General features: G+C 40.8%; 1 long non-coding RNA gene across 1 annotated transcript; it reads right to left on the reverse strand.

Annotated features, from left to right (window-relative positions):
* Window positions 1-318: 318 nt before the first annotated feature.
* LOC120077477 lies at window positions 319-1,771 on the reverse strand. Its single transcript, XR_005481756.1, has 3 exons — window positions 1,007-1,771; window positions 859-923; window positions 319-375 (listed from the first exon to the last, which is right to left on the reverse strand). It is a non-coding gene; the product is annotated as an uncharacterized LOC120077477 (long non-coding RNA).
* Window positions 1,772-8,161: the final 6,390 nt, after the last annotated feature.

Raw genomic sequence — 8,161 nt, forward strand, 5'->3', positions numbered from 1 at the left:
ACCTTTATCTGAAACAACAACATGAGAAAGGATGAGTATAAAATACTTAGTAAGTAACCCCACTACTGGGGTCGGGCTAGGCATCTATGTCCTCTAGATGCCTACCCCTGGTAGAACATAAAACTCCTCTAGTCCTTATGGGACACATTCATACATGAAAAACTGATTTCTATCCTACTGTAGTTAAGTATGCCCACTACCTTTGGTGAATCTCGAAGGAAACACAACCCCTGGTGAATGCTGAAGGAAACACAACCCTGGTGAATCCCGAAGGAAATACAATATCTGGTGAATCCCGAAGAAAACATAATCTGGTGAATCCCGAAGGAAACACAATATCTGATGAATCTCGAAGGAAACACGATCTGGTGAATCCTGAAGGAAACACAATATCTGGTGAATCCCAAAGGAAACACAATATCTGGTGAATCTCGAAGGAAACACAATATGTAGTGAATCCTAAAGGAAACACAATATGTAGTGAATCCTAAAGGAAACACAATATCTGGTGGGCATCTAACTAATTAGTAAAGACACTATCACAGTCTTAACATCACAATTATCACAATATGCTTTTATAACATACATATACACCTCAACATCATGGCTATACAACATGCATATATGCCTCAATATCCTCATATCAAATACAACCTCAATGAATCAAGTATCATCTCTTACTAGCATGCAAGTATCTACATGCACAAATAAATCTTTCAGATTCTCATACAAGAACATACATCGGTCATACTATACTATCCATTTATCATGCTATCGCTCTGTCCTGATATTCATTTATCATGCTAGCATATATCTAGTGTCTGGCCCATGGACAGTTCCAGTAGTAAGATTACTTACTCAAAATTATGTCTTAGCGACAAGCATTAATATTCCTCCTAACTTAGATGAATCTTGAATCAGGCCTAAATATAATCCAAATTTACAATTAATAAAAAGAGCTTAGTTCCAATAACCAAATTAACCAAATAATTCCCAATAATCTTACCCAAAGTGTGTTGGCACGTACATCACCTCATGCTACAAAATCAATACATCTCAATAACTCTAATCACAAATCCAACCTAGCTACTTTGAACCTTTAATTCCAACCTTTTATATCACAACTGAAATAATAAATAAGCCATTACTTAGTGGGTATCCAAAAATGATCAACAAAGACCCCAAAACTTACCCAAAAGCTTGTCGAAACCACTTCCAAATCTTCTTGACAGCACACTTTTAACTTCAAAACTTCTCCAAAGCTCGATTTTAAAGCCCAAACAAATTTATATCAATAGATTGAAGCAAAACACCATTGGCCAAACAATCCAATTAAAATAGCACAATCTTACCCAAATCGATAGATCCGGTGCTGGCAAGAGTGAACGATGCTTAAGTAGTGGTTGGACAGAGGACGTAAAAAAGAAAGTGATGCAGTGACTTCGGGCGGTATTGGACAGGTTCGCAAACAGCCAGGCTTCAGATCTAAGCGGACGTATGACAGGAGGCTCGCGTTAACGGCGTGGGCGACAGATGCTCGCGATGGGCTAGAGCAGATGGTCGCGGCTGACGGATGAGGGTTGATCGGTGTCTGAGGGAAGTGACACGGTGAACAGCTTCAAATCTGGCAAACTCGACGGTGCTTCCGCTCGTCGGATGGTGGCAGTGATTGCTGTGGCGTTGGTGGCGTGAAGAGAAGCAAAACAAGATGGAGGAGGGTTGCGTGAGGGAAGAAGAAGAAAGGGGAAAGGGATAAGAAAATAAAAAATAAATAAATAAATAAATAAAATAATATATTTATTTTATTTTATTCTATTGTATTTTATTTTATGTTATTTTATTTCTTCCCTTCAACACTTGTTCTTTTTCCTTTTTTTTTTCTCCAACAACTTCCAATTCAAAACTCTGCCACTTTTCCCCAAAATGACTTCAATTTTCGATAACAATTCCAAAATTAAATTCAGATGACAAAAGTCCAAATTTCACAATTTTCTCTGATTAAACAATTAAATTGAAACATCTTTTTATTAGTAATTACAACTCAATAATCCAATTAAATTTTCAAACTTCCAAAAATATCCTTTAATACTAGAAATTACCGAAAGTATAATAGGAACAAAAGTTTGGGACGTTACAAATCTGTTCGTGGGTACACGACAACAATTTGGTGGACGATAGCTTGGACGATCTCAATGAGAGCGAGAGGTGCAGTCCTTTTATGAGAATGAGATTTGAGGCGAAGAAGGGTTCTTCAACTCGTATGTATCTTGTTCTCTTTGTTGTGTAAGTTGCAAAGCATGTCTGTAATTTGTTGTTAATGCATAACTAGTCTATTTGATTATGAATGTGGTAATTCTGTCACAATGAGTTTGGAACGATCTTGCTTCCGCTCAGAGGTACTCTTTGATAAGAGTTCCTTCAGGTCTAACACATAACTCCTATTTTGCGTGCTCTTTGGTGCGTCCACTTCCTACTTGCATGAAGTTTGAGTTGTCTTCCTCATGCAAGTCTCCTTTGCATGAAATCCTGTTTGTCCACCCCCTACTTACTTAAGCTTAATTTCCAAGTATCTTCAACTCCTCACATATCTTCCTCTTGGCCGCATAGCATCCTTTGAATGCCTAGTCTCCTATGATCAACATATAGCTCCACTTCACTTCGCCTCCCTTGGTCGCATAGTTACTCTTCCATGTGTCCATATGCACCCATGGTGGTGTTCCTCAACACATTTTTCCTTAGGCCTCCCTTGGTTGCATAGTGTTCTTAGCCACATGGTCAACTTTGCACCCATCTAACCTCTAAAGATTAGCGCATAACATAGTGGCCATATACTCCTTCATCGCTTAGCCTCATAGTGGCCACACACTTCAATGGCCAACGTATACCTAGTCCCATCACATGGTTTGCAAGCTTCCCAATGTCTATCCCTTTGTTGGCCGCATCCTTGGCCATCATCGCTTGGCCTATTATCCATGCACGACACCATGGCATGCCAAGCCTTGGGTCAAGCTAGGTCTCAAGCCAATGCCGCATGCCCTCACCGCATGTGTACTACCAATGTGCCCTCACGTCAATGCCCAAGGCTTGCCTTGCCATCGCCTAGCCTCTTGTCATCGCCTAAGTCCTTCTCAGCCAATTAACTCACCTAACCTCCAAAGCAAGGCCAATGCCTAACATCTTCTTGTCATCACTCGGCCAACCCATACCATGCACCCAACATGGCTTTGGCCGATCACTTGGTGTCAAAGCATAGCCAACTACACCATGCACCCATGGCACACAAGCCTCAACACATGGTTGTCCTAGGTTTCCAACACTTAGCCAAATTTATCCACCACACACACCAAGCCTCATGCGTTAATAGTTCCTTACACCAATGTATGGTTTCCTCTTGGCTCCCATACTTAGCCAAATTCCACCCATTAAGGCCCAACTCAGAACCATCAAAAAGTCTTTCTTCAACACTAAGATTTTTCTTCTTCTTTTCCCCAAATCTTCTTTCATAAGATTTAACTTATACTTGGTTAATTACTCTAATTACTTGCTTAAGTGGAGAAAATAGGATTCAGGTTTCACACCGGCCGTGCGACCTCCAGCCATGTAAGACCCGAATTTCAATTTCCCTACTTAAGCAAGTAAATAAGGAAATTAACCAAGTATAAGTTAAATCTTATGTAGAGAAAAATGAAAATTCTAAGTGTTGAATAGATTTTCTTTGAGTAGCTTTGAGTTGAGCCTTAACTAGTAAAATTTGGCTAAGTGTGAAGTAAAAAAGAAACCATGCGTTTGGTTTTAGGAAATATTAACACATAAGGCTCTAATAAAACTAAGTTTATAAAGGTTATAAGGGATTAAACATTGAAGCCAAGGAAAACCATACGTTGAGTTTGTGAGGTTTGGATGTATGTTGGCCGAAGCATTAGCAAGAGGCACTGCCTAAAGGTTACTCATGCGCTGGGATGATAAGATGTTGCATGAGCGAGAGCGAGAGGATTAGACAATGAGAGCAAGGTGTTGGGACTAGGCATGTATGCTGACTAGTATGCATAAGGCACTGGGCGTTGGAGTGATGCGCGCGGACGATCATGTAGCTACATGTGATACTAGACAATAACACTAGATGATAGCATTACACAATAGGCGATGGCGTTACACGATCAATATAAGCACTGGACGATAGCACTAAACGATAAGCTTGAACGTGCTAGACGATAAGCGTAGATGCTAGACGATGCGTTAGGCGCGAGCGTTGGGTGATAGACGCAAGAGCTACACGATGGCGCTACCTGATGAGCATGAGCACTACACGATAGACGAAGTGCTAGACGATGGGTGTTGCACGATAGACGTAGACGCTAGACGATGGCGCTACACGATAAGTGGACGTGCTAGATGATGGGTGTAATGCGTTAGATGATAGGCGTCAGCGCTACGCGATGAGCGAGAGCTACGTGATAGCGAGATCGATAATAGCGAAAGATTGCTAAATGATGAAGCTATGTGATGGGGCGTAAGTACTATGCGATAGGCACAGACGCTATGCGATGGACTATGCGTTAGATGATGAATGACAACGAGAGGGCTGAATGATAAGTGACAGCGAGAGATTAGCAAGACGATGAGCTAGGCGATGAGCGGAAGAGCTACACGATGAACTAGACGATGAGCCAAACCATGGTGGGTGCATGGTGAAGTGTCTATGCATTGCTAAGGCTTACTGTATATAAGGCTTACGAGGTTAGTTTGGTTGGTCTTGAGTAAGAGCCTAAGGACATTGGCAAGCAACAAGGACATGCTAGCGTTAGTCATGAGGTATGCGTTAGCAAGAGGCTAGGCGATGGTAAGTTATACCATGAGGCATTGAGTTGAGACCTAGCTTGACCTAAGAGGTCGTATGCGTTGGTGATATGCTATGTGCCAAGGACATCCAAGGGCATGTGGGCGCATAGGACACGGCTAGTAGCATGCGTTGGGAGAGTGTAATGGTCATAATCCTAGCTGAGCACATGTGCCAAAGGTGAGCCATGTGATAACGGGCAGAAATACACGTTATTACAACGCAAAGATATAAAACAATGTAGGATTGCGACGGTAAAAATATGTAAAATTGGGTCCAAAAACATTAAGTTGAGAACATTGCAATCACATGTGCCCAACGCATTAAAGCAACTAATTTACGTATTTTGTGCAGGAAAATGCATTGGTGCAAGACAGAATTGCGATCCAAGGAATTCAACGTCCAAGTGCATAAAAAGATTGCGACCGCAAAGCTATGCGATCGTTTGCGTTCACAAAAATCTGCTCAAGAAGGTGGCCGCATAGAGACGGCACATCAAGGTGAAAGTTTAATAAATCATGATGGGACAGAAAGCTGATGACGGTAGAATCCAAATTTAGTTGACAAGCCGTTAACGACATACTGTAGTAACTACACTAAACTTTTCGGTGACCATTAATCGGCGCATCAGACAGAGAATTAATAACATCCCATCAGTGTAATCATTTGAGATAAAAGCTCTTCACCCTAAAGCTCTATAAATACCAAAGGCCACCCTCATTAAAGAAGTTTAGCAGCTTAGCCATATAGAGAGTTCGCCATATAGAAGTTAGTTAGCCATTGTTCATAGTTTTCTTACACTTAGAAGGTGGAGGTGAGTGAAGAGAAAAGGACGCCGAGAGATCACTCCTAGTTAGCTCAGGAGAGTGTCGGGAAACATTGAGAATGAAGAGAGGGTCAACTCTTGCGGAAGCAAGAACATTCTTTTGGGCAGAGTAGAGAAAAAGACGGTATAAAAGCCTTGGGAAGCAAGACATTGCTACCAGGCTCATTATCCCTAATTTCCATTGTCATTTTGTTTTCTGATTCTAATTATAAAATGGAATTTGCATCTTTACATCTGTTCATTTTCTTTATATTACGCATGAGTAACTAAACTCCTGAATGGGTCGAGAAGCACTTAGCTAACATGACCTGAGATCTTTACTTTATGCGGTCATCTTGTATTATGTATGCGTCATTCGTCCTTTAGAGATGCTCGGGAGGGTGGGCTAAAGATAGAATCTAGGCTTGGGAAAGTCAGATTAGAATCTAGGCTCGGGAGAGTCAGATTAGAACCACATAAGTAAGAGATAGAAACTTAGGAATAAGTTCTGTTTGCTATTAATGCATCGCATGCACCCTAGAGATAGGATATGCTAGTATGCGATCACCTTGTATATGTGTGCATCATTCGTCATTGCATAGACAAGAATAGAGACTTAGGAATAAGTCCTATCGACATCATCGTATACATCGCATGCATCCTAGAAATAGGAATTACGAAATTTTCATTGGAAGATGTTTTGTTTTTGTGTGTGTGTAGCATGATAGCATAGCTTGAACGCAATCTTAGGAAGTGTTAGCTAAATCCCTTCTCAACCCGTTCCTCGCATACTCATTGTAACTTTCGCTATTATCAACTCTTTCCTCAATTCCCCCGCATAGGATTTACATTTTAAATAAACATACCAACCAACCTATTGTTTTAATTGTTCCCGCAAGGGAATCAAAATTTACCATCGCATACTGTCTCCATAGTCCCTGTGTTCGACCGTGGGCTTACTAGGCAACCTAATAGGATTTGTACTTGGATTTTAATAGGAAAACTTGCATGTGCAACGCATACACCACCATCGCAATATACATCATTATTTCATCGCATTCACAATGCATCACCATGCGAGAGAAGAAGGATATGTAGCCAAAGACTTGCAATGTCCTAAGTTTAGTATGGCTCAAGTGATGCATTTATGAGAAAGCCATAGGCCCATAGTGGCTAACCGAGAAGAGGTTAAGCTTAAGTTAGTAAGAGGTGGACAAGTAGGATTTCATGCAAAGAAAGTGTGCATGAGGAAGACAACTCAAAGTAGGATATGGATGCACCAAGGAGCATGCAAACCGGTTAGGTTAAACTGGATGGAGGAAAGGCTAACACTTCAAGCTGGTGGTGACAAGAAGTTGTGTTGGCAATAGGAAGAGAGGATGCTTGAACATGCAGCCAAGTAGGAGGTGTCGAGCTTGGAGGACCTTTAGACACCTATAAATAGGGCCAAAGACTTTTCTTCAGATTATAACTCGAATTCTCTTCAAAGAACATTAGGAAGAGTGTATGAGAGCTGATTGGGAGGAGGCTATGCGTTGATCAAGGAGGGCATGCGTTGGTAACAAGACCATGCATTGGTCAAGTGGTTCTAAGAGGAGGAGATGTTGTCGGATAGTGAGGTCTGGAAGTAGCATCAACTTGGGACCATGAGTTCTCCCAGAATACTCATGCGTTTTGAGTAATTCTAAAGTCACTTGAAAGCTCTGAGATACTAGTTTTCAAGGTAAGGCTATTGAAGAAGACACTCAAAGGAATCAGGCTAGAGAGTGTGGAAAAGATAGAATGGTCGAGCTCTCGGGTAAGTTTGAGCCAGTCTTGATGATTTGAGGATTCCAGCCAAACCACGAGGATTCCTTAGCTAAGATTTTAAGGTAAGCTTTATGAGACATTTTAGAACATATTTGTAGAAGGAAGTGTCTCAAAATAAGGCTTGAAATAATGAGTAATCTAAGCTTATAGTTGAATATGAAATTTAAGGTTTAAAAGAGAAACCGAGGAAACCTAAGGAACTTTGAAGAGGAAAGTTCCTAACCAACCAAGGTGAGTGATTATTCCATTGTTTGTATGGTTGATTTCTCTATATATATATGTGTGATTATATATATATATGTTGTATTTGAAATATTGGCATGATCGGGAAATGTGTTGTGTTTAGATTTGATTGTTGTTGTGTTGTTGTCATAATGCGGGTATAATTGCATTAGGAAACGGGATTTATACCCGGGATATTGTTAACATACTTTGTGGACGCTTGGCTGGGATTGTCAGGGTATATGGTTGGAATTGTCAACGTACCCAAACATGTCTAACAGGAAATGTTGACATGTACACATTCTGCGAGTTAAAAGGTATTGAGCTTGTGTCCACGCTAATCATCGCGGGTTATTCACGAAGAATACCTAGGGAAAATACATGTTCATGCCAGGGTTGTCTAGCTGACAGGCTGGAGAGGTTACATTTTATTATTTGATCGTTGTTTGATTGTGGAATTGTTTTCCCAAAATGAATTTCTGAAATCA

This window comes from Benincasa hispida, chromosome 5, assembly GCF_009727055.1.
Source record: "Benincasa hispida cultivar B227 chromosome 5, ASM972705v1, whole genome shotgun sequence".
Classification (NCBI taxonomy): Eukaryota; Viridiplantae; Streptophyta; class Magnoliopsida; order Cucurbitales; family Cucurbitaceae; genus Benincasa; species Benincasa hispida.